This window comes from Rattus norvegicus, chromosome 6, assembly GCF_036323735.1.
Source record: "Rattus norvegicus strain BN/NHsdMcwi chromosome 6, GRCr8, whole genome shotgun sequence".
Taxonomy (NCBI): Eukaryota; Metazoa; Chordata; class Mammalia; order Rodentia; family Muridae; genus Rattus; species Rattus norvegicus.
In genome coordinates, this window is record NC_086024.1 from 29,970,002 (window position 1) to 29,990,139 (window position 20,138).

At 48.3% G+C, this 20,138-nt stretch overlaps 1 pseudogene; it reads right to left on the reverse strand.

The window, feature by feature from the left end:
- Positions 1–7,621: 7,621 nt before the first annotated feature.
- Pym1-ps2 (PYM homolog 1, exon junction complex associated factor, pseudogene 2) overlaps positions 7,622–20,138 on the reverse strand; it is a 36,056-nt pseudogene continuing 23,539 nt past the window's right edge.

Consider the following 20,138-nt stretch of genomic DNA (forward strand, 5'->3'; position numbering starts at 1 on the left):
ACAACGACAACAGGTAGCCCTTACATCCGTAAAATGGCATTTATTCAACGCTAGCAGGAAAGAAGTGACTGAGTTGTCAAAAGACACAGGAGAGCCTGATAAACATAGATATACCTGCAGAGTGTGTGTGTGTGTGTGTGTGTGTGTCCACACGTGCATGTGCATGTGAGTGAGTGTGTGAGTATGTTTGAGGGTGCATGAGTGTATGTGTGTGTGAGTGTGTGCAAGTGTGTGCCAGTGTGTGAGTTTGTGAGCATGTGCAAGTGCATGAGTGTATGTGAGTGTGTATGTGTAAGTACGAATGTGTGTGGAGTGTGAGTGTGTGCATGAGTATGTGCATGAGTGTGTATATGAGTGTGTGTGCACACGCATGTGAGTGTATAAGTGTGTACAAGTGTGTGAGTGTACGTGGGTGTGTGAAAGTATGTATAAGTATATGAGAGTGTGTGTGAGTGCGTGTGTGAGTGTGTGTGAGTGTGTGCATGAGTGTGTGTGAGTGTATGAATGTGTGTGAGTATATGAATGTGTGTTAGAGAGTGTGACTGTGTGACAGTGTGTGAGTGTCTGTCAGTGAGTGTATGAGTGTGTGATTATGCATGAGTACATGGATGTGTGAGAGTGTGTGAGTATGTGCTTGAGTGTGTGTGAGGGTGTGTGTGAGTGTGTGTGTATGTATGTGTTACTAAATGGAAGAAGCCAGTATGAGAAGACTATATCATAGGGTTCTTACGCGATGGACACAATGAAAAGATCAGTGGCTGTGGCTGCCAGGGCTGGGAGGAGGAGTGACACGTAAAGGGTTTTTAAGGAAAGAATCAACCTTGGGATCCCATCAGGATGGATAACTGCCTGTGACATACATTATGCTGGTAAATCATCGTGTGCTACTTGAGCTTATGAGGAATCTGGCTCTTTGCCTCCCTGCTTTATACCCAAACATCTTTATCTCCAAGTGTCCTCCAAGACCACCCCACCCTGTCCTAGAGCAGGCTCCCCCCACCAACTCTGAAACAGAAAAAGTGAAAAACAGCAACAGCTGAGGGTCTTAGAAACATTATGTTCCCCTGGGGGGAGGCTTAATCATAGAAGCAGAGAGAGAGAGACATACAGAAGAAAAAGGAAGGAGAGTAAACAAGAGGAAGGATTCTGGGACATGTATATTAGCTACATACCTAAAGTCACATATATGTTGGTATATAAATACTTATACACAGTTCAAATGGGATTTTCTCATCTGGGCTGATAATGGTCCTTCTTAGAACCATACATAGATCATCTAACAAAAACTCCAACACTAAGCATGCAAAGGCCCCATTAGATTTGTTGGTCAGGGTTGTCTAAGAGACTCCCAAAACATTACAGACTATTGCATTGCCCTATGTTTGCCTCTCAGAAGTGAAAGTTAAGTCCCATAGCTGAAGATACCATGAACTTTGGAAACAGGATCCAGAGGATCAAAAGGCACACTCAGGCTTTTAACCAAACTGTGTATTGAGATGCTGATTTCTGTGTCCAGACATCCAGTTACAGTCTAGCATGGTCAAGCATCTCCGGTCCCAAAGTTATGTGAAAATTGTTCCATCACCTTTGATTGGTTAATAAAGAGCTGGGCAGCCGATCAGCTGGCCAGAACTGAGCAGCCAATCAGCTGGCCAGAAGAGAATAGGGTGAAACTTCTGATCCCAGTGAAAGGGTCCCGAGAAACCAGAGTACAAAGGATCATGAGAAGGTGTGGAGAAACCATGCAGATCGACCAGGGGGTTCATCATTAGGTCGAGATGAGAGAACAGCCCTGAGAACACATGTGGACCAGAGAGGACCAAGGCAAGAGCAGTTGACAAGTAATGGGGCATTTGGCTGGGTACTCACAGCCTAGACAGCTTAGAATAGATCAGAATCTGCCTAGCTTAATGCTAGCAGCTTGTTAAAAAAAATACCAGGTCTCTTTCACTCAGGAGCTAAAATGGGCTAGGGGAGGTGTGAAAAAGCCCTGCAGTTATTTGAGAGCAAGAAAGGGCATAGGAGAGGCTGGGGATTTAGCTCAGTGGTAGAGCGCTTACCTAGGAAGCACAAGGCCCTGGGTTTGGTCCCCAGCTCCGAAAAAAAAAAGAACCAAAAAAAAAAAAAAAAAAAAAGAAAGGGCATAAGAAAACCTACAAGAATTACTCTTTCATCTACAAGAATTACTTTTACATCTAAGGGAAGGAAGCAATCACCAGTCTTACCCAGCCACGACACCTGTGAACCACAACAAAGACCAGCGTGGCATGATCACTCTAAGGACGCAAACTTCCACACACACCTTGCTAGTAACCAACAGCTCTCTCACTGGACTTAAAGCTGGCTCACAAGAGGGAGATCATGCCTGGGACTAGACAAGTAGCCAACCCGATGGAGACCGAGAAGTCATGGATCTCGCAGAAGAACCTACAACTGACACTTTACTAAACCGGCACAATCCCTAACTACATTCTAAATATTTGTCCTTATATCCACAGGTAGCTCGCACCCCTCTTCCAGGAAGCCTCTCTTGACAACAGACGAAGACCCATCACAGAAGCAGCAACCATGAGAATGCAGAGAGCAAGGCACTATGTGGAGCCCAGGCCCAGCTGATGTACGTACAACACAACTTCCCCACCTACAACTCTGGTATCTGCTGAGGAGGCACAGAGAGATTGTGAGGGCCAGAGGAACAGGAAGTGAGCGATAAGATTGTGTCTCCTAGAAATGCCAGAAGCTACACCCGTGAAGTCTCTCTCGTCAACATGAGTGTCTAAGATCTGAACAGCGACTCATCGACTGGCACGTTAACAAAGGGGAAGCTCAGGAGAGGTGGCCCTGAAATCATATGCACACAAGGAACATTAAACAGAGCAGGTTGCATTTATATTCTGAGGAAAGTATAAATAGACATATACACATACACATGCATATACCTGCATATACACACATGCACATATATATGCATATATATGTCTATATACGTATATTTACATCTATCAACAATTAAAGAAAAAGAGGCCATGAATTTGAGAGATAAAAAGGCTGTCCATAGGAAGGGTTGGAGGGAGGAAAGGGAAAGAATAAAGTTTTGTAATTATATTGTAATTTTTAAAAATCATTATAAAATCACCATGTCCATGAGAACAGCCAGAAGAAAACTGTTTCTGTGTTCATGAGAACAGCTAGAAGAAAACTGTTCCTGTGTCCATGAGAACAGCTAAAAGAAAACTGTTCCTGTGTCCATGAGAACAGCTAGAAGAAAACTGTTCCTGTGTCCATGAGAACAGCTAGAAGAAAACTGTTCCTGTGTCCATGAGAACAGCTAGAAGAAAACTGTTTCTGGGCCATTGCTACAGTGTATTCCATTATCTAAAGCTGTCTGGGATGAGGATGGGAAGTTGGAAGCTCATCACAGAGAGAGCAATCAGAATTCCAGCTTACAGCCTCAACGTCCTCAGCTGGTTTCAACTGGATGGATGCTCTAAGCACTGCGTCTGATGTTCCTCTCTACTTGCTACCCACTGTTTTCTTGCCTTTGCTTGCTACGAGCCTGACAAACTCATTCACTGAAATCCACAACCATGGCTCCCACAGACCACTCAGAATGCTGTCGTTACAGTATCAGTGAAACTCAGAGAACATATGTCAAGATGAGCCCTGAGATGCAGACCTTTGGTGACCATGATGCTCCCACATAACTTCACTGACCGAGACACATGTAGCACACATACAGAAGAATGGAGAGTCTCCCGAGTACCATCTGTACTTGGTAGTCAGTTTCTCAGGGCCTAAAATTGCTCTTTAAAAAGTAGTTTGGGCTGAAGAGATAGCCTTGTCAATTAAGTGCTTGCCTTGAAAGCTCAGAGATTTGAGTTTGAGGCCTGCTCCCCAAAACCCATGTGGTAAAAATTAGACATGGGAGTGAATGCTTTTAACCCCACTGATGGGGTCACACAGTCAGGTGGGATCCCCAGTGTTTGCTGGCCAGGTAGTCTGGCCTACTTACCAAATTCCAGGCCAGTGAAAGTCACTAACTAATTAACTAACTAACTAAGAAAGAGAGAGAGAGAGAAAGAGAGAGAGAGAGAGAGAGAGAGAGAGAGAGAGAAAGAAAGAAAGAAAGAAAGAAAGAAAGAAAGAAAGAGTTCCCTCTAATACACATATACACAGAGTGGGGAGGGAGGAGGGAGAGAGCAGAGAGGGACAGAGAGAGTGACAGAGACACAGAGACAGAGACAGAGATAACGAGACTATTAAAAGGAACAAAGCAGGGGCTGGGGATTTAGCTCAGTGGTAGAGCGCTTACCTAGGAAGCGCAAGGCCCTGGGTTCGGTCCCCAGCTCCGAAAAAAAAGAACCAAAAAAAAAAAAAAAAAAAAAAAAAAGAACAAAGCAGAGGACTTCCAGTGCACTTTTTGACCAGTTACTAACTACAAGGTTCAGAAAAATCTCTTCTCTTCAGGAGGAACCCAGCCTCCAATCTCGTTAGCTTTTTAGGTGGGTGAAAGGGTCACCTTTAATCTGGGTCACCCTTTAGGGCATTTTGCAGGTAGAGTGACTCAGCTTAAATGCCATCTTCCTGGGTCTCCCTTGAACACCCTTCTCCCACCCACTGTCTCATCCAGACCGTGATATTCTGCCTAGAAACACACCACTCTCTAAAATGCTTTTGTGTACAGGCTCCTGAAATTCACACCGACAGAATTTAATCACCACAGAAGGCAGAAACTCTGTCCCTGATGGCTAGAACAGCAGGTGGCACAGAATTAAGGTAGGAACTCAATAAATACTTGTTGACTGAATAACCCTGTTACTGACCAGCTGTATCGCCAAGGGTAAGGCAGTTAAACCTTCCTGGTCCTCAATTTACTCATCTGTAAAATGGGCAATTACACTTAATGACTGCACTCTCTTGCCTCAGCACTCTGCGTGTCCTAGCCAGGATCAGAGTGACCTTGTTTTCTGACTCAAGGGCTTCTTGGGCCACAGGATGACTGGGAGGTGTTTAGGAGTTGCACCTCTGGTGGCCTGAAGTTACCACACCTTCCTGCCTGAGGGTCTTCAGATCCAGAGGGCTGGTGGGAATGTGTGCTGGCAGATGGGTGTTGTTGGGGGTTCCTTCCCTGGAATGGCATCTTCAAGAGGGCAGGCATCTTGGATTGCACTGACTCCTATTGCCACATAGGTAGAATAGTGCACAGCACCCAGCAGATGGTTCTGGAATGAGTAAGGAACAACACATGCCAGCCGTGCGTGTTTCCATTCCTGGCTAAGTGCCCTGTGGTATGTATGCAAACTGCACTAGTAGATCCCCTCCCACTGGCAGAGCCCTCTGTGAGCTGTTTGTACTTGCCTCAGCTCCTTCGATCCTCATGACAAGTCCATGAGATAAGCGTCATTAGGTCCCATTATCCCCAATTCACAGATGAGATAACTGAGGCACAAAGGGTTCGAACTGCCCAGGGCCACATTGCAGGTGAATGGCAGAGGCCGAGCTCAACCCCAAGCTCTCTCTCCAGACTCAATGCTTACAGGCACTTGTGTGAGGCTGGCTATGCAAAGCTCAAGGATGAGTGTGAGAGTGAGTGTGGGCAGGAAGACTCGTGTCGAGCCAAGGCACTGAGGAAGGGGCAGGTGGGCAGGAAGAAAACAGAGCCACCTGCTATGGTGTGAGGTTCTGGGCTGCTCTGGTGAGCAAAGACCAGGAAGAAGGTCCTCGAAAGGGGCCCCTGGTGACCCCAGCAGGGGAGCATCTGCAGGAAGTGCATGGCCTCATATATGACTGCCACTCTCAGGCCCAGACATGCCTAGCTCCTTGCAGGTTCCTCACGGGGCACAGATGCCAAAGACGTGGGCAAACAGGTTTGAGGAACACAAAACCAACCCGAAGCTTTCTCCTCTCTCTTGGACAAGGCACCAGGCTTGAGCCATCTCCCCTAGGCTGCAAGAATTCTTTCTAAATGGTGTCTGTCCCCCTCTTGTCTTTGCTAAAGTCACTTACAAGCCTCTGGATCAAACCTACATACACACAATGTTCAAGCCACACAGACTCTGCCCTCCCCTACCCCTGGAAGCCCATGGTAATCTATTTCTATCATTCCCCAACTCCCACCTCTGCCTTCTGAGATCCATATGGGGGCCTTCTGAGTTCTGTCCTGCCATTTCCTGTTTCCTCTTCCTGAGGCACCTTCATACTCTGCTCACTGTCTGAGGTGGTCCCTCTACCCTGGCTCTGGTCACTAGCACCTTCCCTGTGATTGGCAGCTTCACAGGGTGGACCTCAAGGCCCTGTACCTGTACCAGACCTCACTTGGTTTTAGGGGTATCACAGCTGCTGGTCATCCTGGACCAATTCCCATCAGAGATCCCTGATCCTGCCAGAAGCCAGAGGTTGATGGGGATGGAGGCTTCGAGGAGGAAATGGAGGGCGGAGTGTGCAACAGAGGCATGGAAGGATGCTCGCCCACACCTGCTGGACACTCAGCAGGGAAAAGGTCACCTCAGTTAGCATCAGGACACGGCTAGTGGACAGGAGGACCACTTCAAAGGCTGACACCAAAATGGTCTTGTCTCAGCGACAGTGAGCTTTCCCTTGTCTACTCCCTGCCCTGGCAAGGTCCTAAATTGCCAGAGGAGGGATATCTGGACCATTCACAGGCCAGAATGCTGAGTTTGCTGTTCACGCCACATGACTGAGCCCCAGAAGCACCCTCCCAGCCCATGTAAAGACCAGACCCCTCGTTCCTGCTTCATTGACAGCTCTGGGTGCACCTTATCCTGTCTGAACCCCTGGAAATGGGCTCCCAGAGCAACACCAGATTGCCGACTGCTCCTAAGAGAGACTAATAGTCAATCATTGACCACATTAGCCAATGACTCCTTACTCTTTCCTGCTAAGCACTTACATGTTATCTTGGTGTCTTCACCAGGCTGTTTCCTGAGAGGGTTCTGGAGGTTACAGCGAGATGGTTCTAAGCTTAGATAGAATGACCACATGACTTACCCAGCCTGGAATAGTCCCATCTTGTGTCTGCCATCCCAGAGTCATTACTGACATGCTCGGTGTCCTAATCTGATTCTACATTGGGTGACCCTCTCATGGGCCCTGCTCAGAGAGAACACAGTGTGATGTTCCCTAGAGGAGCAACGGGGCCAAAAGAGTCAGACACCAGAGGGCACCAGTGAGCTGTGTTTGTCTGGCTTGTCTCTGGCAGGGCCCAGGTCCTGCGGGAGGGTAGGTGGAGACCAGCTGAGGAAGTGCCCAGCCAGCTTCCTGACAGAGCTCCAGTTCAGGCCTGCTGCAACCCAACTGGGTCCACCTCTTCCATCTGCCCTGAAGAGAGAACCCAACTAGGCATGAGAGTCCAGGAGGGAAGGGAGACACTAGTCCCAGTCCATCCAGCCTGGCCAGCCTCCTGTCAGACCCACCTTGGGCTCCACAGTAGGCTTAGAACACTCTGACTTAGATGGAATTGGATGCAGCTGTATTTCTGTTATTTCTGTGTGACCTCAGGCGCATTATTAACCCCTCTAAGCGCAGTTGACTCTCTTAACAAGAGTGTCTCCTTCCTTAGGCTGGCGTGAGCTCGTGCTCTAAAGAACAAGAAGCCTGTGGCTCCGTTCCTGGCACCGAGATGAATATTTTTGGCAAAGAAGCAGGCAGCTGTATGACAGAAGTCACCTCAGTGTCAGACAGAGCCTCGTTCAGATGGACAGACACCTATGCATAAGGTAGAGAACAGACAGACACCTGTTTGTCCAATATGGTTCCAGATGGCACAACTATTAATAACACCCTCTTCCCTCTTGTGGTGTCCCAGTTTGAGGATCAACTCCATAGTGCTACCTACAAGGCATCAACTATGTGCCAGGGTTGGTGACAGGCATGGGGGATGAGGAGGGAGATGGTGTCCCAACTGCCAGATCTCACTGCTCCTCGAGGACACAGACCAGGAAATGAATCGGGAAGGTGGGGTTGGCCATACTGCTGGAAGTCCCCACAAGAACCTGCCAAGAGACATCTTAGGATAGATGGACCTGTCTTGGTTTATTCAGAATCGTAGTATTTTAGTATTTTTCCAGCTGTAGAAGCTACATAAAAAGAATCACTATGTAGCTCATGGCAATCCTCCTGCCTTGGGTTCCCAAGCACTGGGGATTTTTTTTTAATTACATGTATTTATTTGTCTCTGTGTATGCTGGACAAACAGGCGTGCGTTCTCTACTTTGTTATAGGGGTGCAGCTACGGGTGCAGGTCAGAAGGGGACAACTTGTAGGAGCTGGTTCTCTCCTCCTACCCTGTGGGTCTCTTGGTCAGATTCAGGTGGTCAAGCTTCATGGTAACTGCCATTTTAGGCTGAGCCATCTGGTCAACCAGCACTGGGATTATTACAGGCATGGGCCATGTCCAACTAGAAGTGGTGCTAATCCATTTTCTGCAACACACACATACACACACACACACACACACACACACACACACACACGTTAAAAGAATTACTTTCTTATAGACATCTTTTTCCCCCTTTGGTCATGGTTTCTGTCCTCTTGGAAAGTGCAGGAACATGGTTGTGGTCCAGGGCCACACTCTGAGAGGAGCTACCTCTTTGCTCCACACTAAGGCCAGAAACACCTCATGACATTGAGGGGGAAGAATGGGGGAAGGGAGAAAATGATGGACGAGGTTATAGTGTGCTCTGAACTAGCCAGGATCCTCCTGGGCATCTGAATTGTTTTACAGGAGGACAGTGCCCTGATCCAAGGTCTAGAGACAGTCACATGCCGATCCTAGAACCAGGGATGCTTGCGAGGTGCAGGCATCTCAGGGCCAAATCCCTTACCAGCATCCCACAGTGGACTCTCCCAAGCCCCTGCCTTGTCTGGACGCTTCCTTGGTCCTTCTGAGCTAGGTCCTCTCTGAGTCCTGCTCAGCTAACTTGAGGGCACCCACTGCTGGGCAGCAAAGTCTCCTTGTCCATCCACCAATGTCACTGGGGAACTTTGTCCTGCTTCTCAGCAGAGCATGTCCTGACCCCATCCCACAATATCCTGGGTGACTGCATGAAAACCCCAGAGCTCCCCAGCACTGGAGGAGGTTTGCCTTATTTAGACATGGTGCCCTGGAGGAAGGAGAAAGGGAAGGAGGGGGAGGGGATGACAAGTAGATAGGCACGACGGAGAAGGAAGGAGGCTGGAGGATTCTGGGAACCAAGGGTCATGATGACATCATCACAGGAGGGTTTTGCTGGGGTCAGTGGGTGGGGGCGGGGTCCAGTGGCTGGGGCCCGTGGTGACTCATTTATAGGAATGGGCTTTGTGTCTGCAGCAGTCATTTATTTAGTAAGCCATTAATTGTTTCAACACTCGTTTATTGAGTTGTTATTATGCTTCAGGCCCAGGACCAGGCTTCAGAAGACAGATCACTGCCAGGGCCAGGAGGAAGCTCACGGCCCAAAGGGGAAAGATGAGGCCACTGCTATGTGTGGGTGTGTACAGGATTCGGAAGGACCTGAGACAGGCATTCTAGTGTGTGGCAGACAGAGGCAACAGGAGGTAGTGGCCAAGAAAGACTCCAGCGGGAGGGAAGGTAGGGAACGGGGGAGGCCTAGGGTATAAATATAGGTGGAGGGGGAGAGGGAGGAGGACGGAAGGAGAGGTGAGCAGGAGGAGGAAGAGGAAGAGTACATACTGGAAGGCTGGAAGGAGGGCTCAGGAGGCGTAGGGAACTGACAGGCACCTGAGACATGGTGACAATGTGACAGGGGCTCCTGCTGCCAAGCTGCTGGCCTGAGTTTGATCCCTAGGAAAGAGAGTCCACCCCGATAAGTGGAAAGGGTAAGCCTTAATGGAGGGCAGAGTTTGCCAGACCCCACAGTCAACAGCAGTGGAGTCAGAGCGACTGTAGCTTGTGGCCACCTGGAAACCCCCTCCTGCCACACCTGAGGATCCCCTGCTTGATGTCTGCACCCAGCTCCTGAGCTGTCATTGCTAGTACCATGGTCCTTAATAGCAGGCAAGTCCAAGTCACTCATTCCTGGCCAGCGTCAGTTCTCAAGAGAGTCATCTGACTCCAGGGCTCCTGGCTCCCAAATGGAAGCCTGCCTGCTTCTGTGTAGAGCCTGCCATCTTTGTCAGTCTTCCACATATCTGGGGAGATCACTGGGCTTCCCTTCTAACAGTCAGACCACAGGAGGCCATAGACTCCAGGAGGGACTTTCAGCCTTGAGATTCTTTTCTTCGAACAGGAGACCAGGCGTGAACCTTCCCACAGGCCCTGGGTGTTATGGTGGCTTCTGCAGGGGCTTCCCCAGACCCTGTTCCTCCAGAAGCACGAAGCCACCCCCCACCTGGCCTGGGTCACCATCACTGCCCATTTCTTCCAGTCACTGAAGTCCCAAACATATTTGTGCTTTCCCTGCTGTCATTAATTCGAGTCTATTTCAAGGGAAACGAGGTAGTCTGCCTGCTTCTGATTCATGCCCATTGAGCTCATCAAAACCAGAACAATTTGGTAATAGCTGTTGGGTTTACTGGACGCCCTCTGGGATCTGTGAAGAAAAAAAAAATCTCTGTTCCTCGGAAACAGGAAGTTTCAACAGAAGGAAGGACAGTTGCAAAAATCAACATTTGAATTGTCTCTGCCTGTTGGAGAGGCGTGTTCAGTGTTCCAATCTGCTAGCCGGCAGACAATCCACACCTATGTGTGTAGGGACTGGGAGCAAGGGGATTTTAAAAGAAGAGCTTCTGTTTGGGGAGAGTTGCAGTATTTCCCAGAATGCCATCCTGAGTGCAGAGGGGAGGGGCTGGGGGTTGGGGGGTTGGGGACTGGGGGCTGGGGACTGGGGACCTGGGAAACTGGTTGCAAATTCACACAACAGAAATTTACTTTATTGAAATTCTGGAGGCTGGCTGACTTTCCCTTTGTCTTCCCCTGGTTGTTCCCCTGTGTCTAAACCACAAGCTATATGCGATAGCTCACTCCTGTAATCACAGCACTGGGGAGGCAAAAGTCAAACACCGAACGTCTGAGCCAGCCTGGGCTACATATAGCAAGCTCCAGGTTAGTCTGGGTTACACAGTGAGAGTTCATTTCAAAAAAAAAACCAACAATACAATAAAAGCGTATTGGTCACATTGGAGTAGGGCTTATGACCTCATGGTAATTATCTCTTTGAAGGTCTTTTCTCAGCTAGGCACAGGCCTGTGATCCCAGCACTCAGGTTGATAGATGTTTAGGGCCTTCTTCAGTTATACATTGAGCTTGAGTCTAGCCTGGGCTACATGAGACCCTGTCTCAAAAAAAATAAGTAAATAAATAAACCATAAATACAAAAATAAATGCCCTTTCTCTAAATATTGTCACATTTAGAGGCCCTGGGGGCTTTGGTCTCAATATGTAAATCTGGAGGAATGGAATAGCAACCCCCGGCCATGTCTTTCTCTTTGGTTAGTGTCTGCAGTTAGAGTCCTGAATGAGGTCATCACAGGGCTTTGTATAGAAGAGCGGCTGCCAGGCCACCAGGCCACCAAGCCACCAGTTCTGGTTCACACCTTGCTCCTTCACGTAAGTATCGAGGTGATAGAACCCCAGTGCCCTCAGAAACATGAGAAACATATTCTCTGTATCACAGGCAGCGTAAGTGAGGACCCAGAAAGTTCTTCAGTGTAAGAGGCAGGGTCAAGCCCAGAACACGCAGAGTGCTCACGAGATTCAAGTTCTCTTCCTAAGCATGTTTTCCTCCTGGAGATTCTTCCCACAGGAAACTAAGGACATTTCCCAGGACCTCTCTAGGGAGGAATCAGGTACGAAATCTAAGAAGTAAAGACTAAGATACCAGGTCCCCTGACAGCCCACAGCTGAACACCGATGGCTGGCCCTTAGTTCCTCAAACCTGGGGGCACTAAGACACTAGGGTACCTTGCAGACTGTGGAATTACTAACCCTCATCTGACTCAAGATCTTCGGGATCAGTACTGTGTCCAAAGGGCTCTAAGCTAGATGTGGTGGTGGTTGCTTATAACCTCAGAGTATTGGATTAGAAGCAACAGATTTAAAAGTTCAAGGACAGCCTTGGATGTTACAGGAGATCCTGTCTCGAAACCCAGAGGACCATGGATGGGGGTGAGGTGGGAGTTGGGGGTGGAAGGGAGGTGGAGATGACTCTGTTTCAAAGGCATCCAGGTCTGTCCTAAACTTGAAGTCCATCTACGATCACTCACTCTTGGGATTTCAAAGTCTGACAGAAGAAACAGGGTCGGTCCAGGCTGAGGCCAATTTGGAATCGTGTCAGAGGAAATCTTCCCATCCCACAGCAAGGCTGGACTGGGACGCAGGGCTCTGCATTCTAACCCCAGCCTTATACTTCCTGCTGATGAAACACCAGGAAACCTATAGGCCAAAGTGGAAATATTGTGCTTGATAGCATGAGGTATCTTGTTACTAAGTCCAAACAGAGTCCCACTGGCCCCTCTTCTGGCTAACACACTTCCCTGATTACCTGGGGGGCAATGTAAGGCGATAAGTCCCAGCAGCTTTGCATTCTGCTGCCCCTACATTGCCAGCACTCGATGCGTGCCCGCCCACTTCAGAACAGAGTCAGAGTGCATCTTTTCTTAAGAAGGGGAGCATTTCCTGTTTTGGAGGAAGAGGGATGGGGTTCTTCCTGGACCACATTGTCTCTTCAACCTCCCCCTTCACCACCACACCTCCCTCCCCAAATTACTCACTCCTGGAAATATGACTGATGACATCAAGATGACTAAGAGGCTCGTGCACGTCACGGCCCGACTGCTGGGAGGGTGAATGAGTTCAGTGCTCCCTAGACCACAGCCGCATAGATGTGCACCAGGAGTCCAAGCAAGACAACAGGCCTGGTGTGTGTGTGTGTGTGTGTGTGTGTGTGTGTGTGTGTGTGTGTACATATGTGTATGTGTCTATACATGTGCATACGTGTGTATACGTGTGTGTATGGTGTATAGTGTGTTCATGTGTGTACATGTGTGTATACTTGTGTATACATGTGTATATGTGTACATATATGCATGTGTGTATACATGTGTGTATGGTGTATAGTGTGTTCATGTGTGTACATGTGTGTATACCTGTGTATACATGTGTGTATGTGTGTACATATGTGTATGCATGTATACATGTGCATATGTGTGTATACGTGTGTGTATGTGTATAGTGTGTTCATGTGTGTACATGTGTGTATACTTGTGTATACATGTGTGTATGTGTGTGTATATGTGTGTGTACATATGTGTATGTGTTTGTATACCTGTGTATATTTGTGTGTGTGTGTGTGTGTGTGTGTGTGTGTGTGTGTGTGTGTGTGTAGCATGCAGGGGTAGGCTGACCTTTACTTAACATACAAGCCCTCCCCCATTGCTCTCTCTTCCTAGCCCCTTTCTTAACATCAGGTAACAACCATAATGCCTTTCTAGGTGAGTGGGCTCAGAGGACTGACTCCTTGGACCTAACTGACCGCTCTTCTGATCCAATTACCCAGCTCTGCCCTCGCACAGCAAGGTATAGCAGCAGTCCTGAAGTTGGTGGTCCAGCCTCAGCTGCTTTAGAAGGACTCCAACCCCAGGATTACCCTTGTAGGGGTGCGTGTGTGCAGTGGGTGTGTGTGTTTATACTGTGAGGGATACCCTAATTCACAGTGTCAGCCAAACAAATGGCTTGGGTCTGTTTCCCGTTTTCCATGTGTCTCATTTTGGAACATTTAGCGGACACGGGATCAGAGCAAAGGAATGTATCAATTCAATGCATTTTGAAATGTCTCTTTCGCATTCCTGGAGTTACAGAGCAAGCTGAGCACACTAATAGAGGCAAGACAACACACAAGCTAGACTCTCCTGGCACTAGGTAAATAGGGCTGAAGCACCAGTTTCCCCATACCTAACATGGGTGTAGCCAGGACATGAATGGCATGGAAAATAACACCCGGACCGTGAAGCATGCAGCAGCCCCACCTCCAAGTTCCCTCTTTTGCACTCCCGAACAGCCATTGCTCCAAACATTGTTCCTCACAGACCGTGAGGACTGATGCTTGGGACCTTTAGGATTTCCTTCCGGTTGATCTGGACGTGAATGGAAAGGCATGATCTAAGCCTTTCAGGACGGCGGGACTAGAATTCAGAAGGACATAGTTTGATATGGGGTAGTTTGGGTGTGGGGGCCATACACCTGTGCTCTTAGCACTTGGGAGGCTGAGGAAAGAGAATTATTGATTTGAAGTTGGCCTGGGCCACACAGTGCGACCTCTCTTCTGAAATGGTTGCTTGATGGCGCTTTGATATCTCAAGCATGGGCTGGGACAGCAGAGAGGCCGAGGAGTCCACTATCCATGGCTCCCCTAGTTTGGTGCCATTAGCTCCAGTGCCATCTGAGGGGACAGATTGTCTCCCAGCTCACATTCTCCAGTGTCAGGCTGGGTTTGCTAGTAATGTCCTACAAGGTGGGAAGGAACCTTGAATAATCTACTCAGTGTATAAGAGATAAAGCTTCCCCCTCATAACTCAGCAAGGATTCCCGATGCTAGAAAAGTTAAACAAACAAAAACCTTCACTGGTAGACTTAGGATCCCTCATATTTCTTTGTGTAAAGAGTGACCCTTTAGGAGTTCTCAAAGCACCAGATCATTTCTACTGGAGTGGCCACTGTTTCTATCCAGTGAGTCTTCAGAGTGTGGCGTTCTCTGGGTTGAGCGGAGATTTCGGGACTGATCATTCTACTGAGCCAGGGCTATCTGGGTGAGTGTGGGTCTTGGAGGTTGCTCCGTGTCTTCCCTGAGTCTCTCAGCTCCTGAACTAGACCCACAATTGGACGGCTGCTCTTCTTCCAATTCTCCCCAGCTCCCTTCTCTCCACACATCCTAGGAGCCCTCTCTCCAGTCCTGGAAGAGTTCCTGACTGGAGGACAAGAAAGCTATGCTCTCTCATGATCTTTTCCCTTGCTGCCTTAAGGACTGAGGTTCTGGAAAGCAAATCCAAGACAGCCTTTCTTTGTTGAGTGCCAGCCCCGAGCGAAGCAAGCCCCAAGTAGATACTGAGGGGAAAGAGTCTCAGGTTCACGCAAACACAGGGAGCTGTGGCTGCCTGATTTAGGGCCCTCGGGAGAGCTGCAGGAGTCACAACAATATGCTATTGACAGAAGAGCCAACAGGAGGATGGAGGAAACCTAGTGGAGGTAGAGGTGGCACCTTAGACATGCACAGCGCGGCACTGTTCGTCAGCAAAGGCACCAGCGTGCTGTTGTGAGCGGAAGAAAGTCCCCTTTTAATTAAAGGCTGCTAGAGCCACTGCATATCTAAAAGTATTACCTCGCCTCACATCCAAACGTTGTTTTAAGATGGACACAGGCTTGTAGAAAACTCTAAAGATTGAAGTCTTGTCAATCTTTGTAGAAATAAAAAGGAAATATTGAAACCAGGGCCTCACAAATGCTACCCAAGTGTTCTACATAGACCCAGAGCCACCCACCGCTCCTTTCCAGGCGGGATCTCACTGTTAACCAGATCAGCCTGGACCGTACTCTATACTTCAGGAAGAACCCGAACCTGCAATTCTCCTGCCTCAGGCTCTGCAGACTACAAGTGTCTATTACCAGTCGTCGCAGAAGTCAAAAGTTTCTTAAACAGGCCCCCAAAGAATCCAAATTGGTAAAATAAATAAATAAATAAATAATAAATAATAACAACAATAATAAAATAAAGGCTGAAGTTGGGAGGTGGCATGAGAGATGACTCAGTAAAATACTGGCCGCATAAGAGTTGGAGTCTGATCCCAGTAGTCAGGTAAAAAGCCAGTCATGGTGACACACGCTGGTGATTACTGTGCTGGAGAAACAGAGGCAAGCAGATCCCTGAGCCAGCCTGTCTAGCCAAATCCACCAGCTCCAGATTGCATGAAAGACCTTGTCCCAAAAGACTAATATGAAACGTGATTAAGAAAGAGATCCAACATTGACCTCTGGCCTCCATACACACCGTGCGTGCGTGCACACGGACACATTCATGCAGATGTGTTCACGCACACACAAACATCAGAAAGCCTGCCGGTAACTTGGATGCTATCAACATTTCTGCTAATTTCCAGCCTTATCGTTCAAACCAGACCTTACTATCTGTCCGGGCTGGCCTTAAATTCATTATCCTCCTGCCTAAGGGCCTAAGCCCCACTCAGAGTCCAACACTCCCCATCCAAAGTCATATTTTAATTGTCATCGTTTCATTCTTGTATGAGGTATGATTCATAGAAATATCTTCATTTGGGTATCTAAAAAATTTACAGTTTTTTTCAATCAAAAAATATTGTCGAGCTTGGTGAAATGGCACTTGGGAGGCTGATGCAGGAGCATTATGAAGCTGGCAAAGGAAGACAAACAGCCAGGGGTGGCCACGCGTGCCTGCCACCCAGCACCAGGGAGGGTGAGGCAGGAGTATGGTGAGTTTGAAGATAGCTTAGACTATAATACTGACACTCTGGTTTAAAAAAATAAGAAAAGAAATTAAAGGAGAGGCTAAGACGTGAAGGGACGCCATAAACAGAGATTAGAAACTGCAGGTGAGCAAATGAACATTGGTCAGCACCTTCGTGCTCACCAACAAGGTGTGAACAAATGCAGAGTGTCGTCACACACTCACTAGCGTGGCTAAACGTAAGATCAGCGATCCCAAATGCCAGTGCGTACCTAGAACAACGATTACCCATGCCTCCTTGCTGGGGGTATAAAGTGAAGACCAGTTTGGAAAACTAGCAGTTTCTTTCAAAGATACACATCTACCTACACTATGAGTCACCCATTCTGCTCCTAAGTATCCCCCCCCAAAGAAATCAAAGCATATTTTCACCATAAAAACATACCAAAAAGGTTCAAAGCGATTGTATTCATAAGACAAGAGGAAAAAAAAAACAGAAAAAGCTCAGGTGCCCATCAAGGGATAGATAAACGAAGATGCCGTGACCTCGTCATGAGATAGAATATTACTCAGCAGGAAAGAAGAACAGACAGCCAAAGGAAGCAGCACGCACACCTCAAGTGTTCTGCTGGACGAGGCCAGCACAAGAGACTACTTGCTCTTGAAGCTCTGAAGCAGAAGAGACTAATCTACCACGATAGAAATCAGAACACTGGTTGCCTCGGGGTGAGAGCTGGAAACTGTCAAAAGAGTAAAGGGAAGGCTTTGTTGGGGGTGGAGGCTTTGTCTCGCAGCGGTGGTAACTTGGGGTTTGCATCTGTCAAAGCTCATTGGGTTTTACCCTTAAGATGCACCCACGACACTCTCCATAGACTATGCCTTGATAATAAGGAACTGTCAGAGAGTTCGTTTTCTTGCTAGACAGCTCCAGTTTTACAACATGGAGGAGTTGTGCTGGTTGGCACAGAATCAGGACTGTACTTAGTATCAGTGAACTCTGTTCTTAGAGATGGTCGAAAAGTATATTTTATCACCATAAAACACACAACAACCACAACAACAACAGAGAAATATGTTACCACTCACCCAAGTCCTATACCTTAGGCTTCAAAATGTGGCTTATACTTTTTATTAATTTGAGACAGAGTCTCACCCTCAAACTCTATCCTGCCTCTGTCTCCTGAATACTGGGATTACATGTATGAGCCTCTATATCTGATTCACAATTTGATTTCTTAATTCAATACTTATATTATGGGGGTTGGAGAGATGGCTCAGCGGTTAAGAGCACTGACTGCTCTTCCAGAGGTCCTGAGTTCAAATCCCAGCAACCACATGGTGGCTCACAACCATCTGTAATGGGATCTGATGCCCTCTTCTGGTGTGTCTGAAGACAGCTACAGTGTACTCATATATAATAAATAAATCTTTAAAAAATATTTATATTGTCTCATAAAATAAGAGAGGGAAATGTCATATGAGGTACATTTTACCATAATATACTAAAGTAAAATACTGCCATTACATGGGCTTGCAGGCACCCATGGCTCAGCCCTGTTCTGACCATTGGCATCTGTGTCTCTCGGTGGCTTTCCATACAGTTTAGAGGAAGACCTTAGCAAGTGGCTGTACGGCTTTTGTTCCTTACCCAGTGGAGCAAATTCTAGAACCATGTGCTGATAAATTCTATCCCAGGGATGCTGGTTTCTTTTGTGTCTCCATATTAGGTCTTTCCCATAACTGACCTCTCCTGTTCCAACGCCACTCCCAGAGAGTTCAGACAGTAACAGGTACTGGTCAGGATAACTATGCTCTCCCCGCTACAACTTCCTCTGACCCACCAAAGCCCTTCGGTGAAGGGGTAGCCAGTAAAGACACAGTCTGAAGCTGCTTGGGCTCATTTGCCTTGCGAGTCTTTTTGACAGGGTGAAGGGTGTACCCTCATGCTCTTGACCTTAATCTCGGCAGAGAACAAGGTCCATCTGTGTGCCTGGCTGCTGTAGTAAGCATCTCATCCGCTTTCTGGAATATTCAGGAGGAAGGGACAAAGGATGAGGAAGTCTTATTTTTTCCAGCGGTTAGACTGGCTTCCAGCCTTGAAAACCAACGTCCCTCTGTCCTCAGCATGAGCAACTGCAAGCGGCAGTAGTCCCAGCCTAGTGTCAGAGTGTTGACATAGTAACCAGGGGTGGTGAAGACAGCAATCGTGGGTACTAGAGCCATCCGTGCTAAGACGGATACAACAAAGTCTGGATTTCTCTGCAGGACAGCCGAGTCGTCAGACTGAGAGATGTCGTAGGCCTTTTAAATCTTTTGTTGTGTCTACTCGAATTCATTCTTACTTTCTTTATGAAGGGGCGGGGGGTTGGGACGGTCAGGGAAGTAACTCATAAACACTTTGAATGGGAACCGAGATTCCGAGACGTTAGGCACTCCCTGTGCCTCGGCCTCAGATCTCTAACAGACTTCCACCCTGTTCTCGTCTCAACGAAGCATCCAGAGCAGCAGTAGAGACAGCTAGAGTCATCACTCAGATTTTGAACACTGAGAATACAAGGGGGTGGGGGGGCGGGGAGTCCAAAAATAGGAGCTGAGAAGAAAGGGGAAGGAATTAAGGGGCGCTTAGACTGTGGAGGATGGAGTTGGGCCACAGGGGATGGAAGTGAGCCGGTTTGGGGGTGCCCTTCCCATTCTCTCTGGACCTCACCCAGAGCATCCCACAGGTCTGTTCTGTGGTCCATTTCCCTACTCCTGAAGCCTCACAGTTTCAGTCCTCCAAGTCCTCCGAGTCCTCCTCCAGAGCCCACCCTCTGCTGGGCCGGCTTCTCCAGCTGCTCACCGATGGACTGACTGACCTCGTCAGCCTGGATGCTCTGCTCCAGCTCCTCTGCCTGCCGCTGCTTCTTCCTTAGGTTCTCGGTCTTCTTGGTCTTCTCTGTGGTGGCAGCAGAGTCAGATGCATCAGGGTGGGCTGGGAGCCTTGGAGAGCACTGGGTGTTTGGGCTGTGTCTCCCAGAGACACCTCATCAAGAGTCCTGCTCAGGACCTCGGCCTCTTTCTCTGGCTGCTGCCTCCTCTTCTCCTTCCATTTCAGGCTCCATTTGGCTGTTAGAAAGGCCCACTTCATCACCTCACATCTGGATGAGGCGACGGGTGTGGTGGCCTCAAGGCTCAGCCCTGGGGGGAGTTCTAGTTTGCTCTGGAAAAACTTCACATCCTTGCTTTCATAGAGTGGCCTCCTCTAGGGACACCCATCCTTCTCTAGCTCCCCACTGGTTGCTCTAGGATGCCGAGCCTCTCTGGTGAGGCATGTACTTGCCTATTTCATGCACCTCGGGTTTCATCCTCTGGCCTCGATGGTATCCAAGGGTAAAGTTGAAAAGAAGGGAGAGGTTTGGCAGTTCCCACCCCTATCCCTCAGGAGTGCCAGAGGTTTTCCTTGAAGGGTCTGCCGGTGGGATTCAGAGGCAAAGTGACTTCTTGCCCTCTGCTCTTAGACAATAATAGTCCCTGCCCTAGCTTGTTTTCTAGAGAAAGAGGCAAAGATTGGAAGACTATCTGTGAGACCTCTGAGCCCAGGGGGATCCCTAGAGCAACATCCCAGAGAAGAAGCTCCCCTTGTTGTATCCAAGTATGCTTTATATTGTGCTAGGACCAAGGGAAGGAAGTGTGGTGGCCCTGCTTCCCTGGAGCCATGCTGTGGGA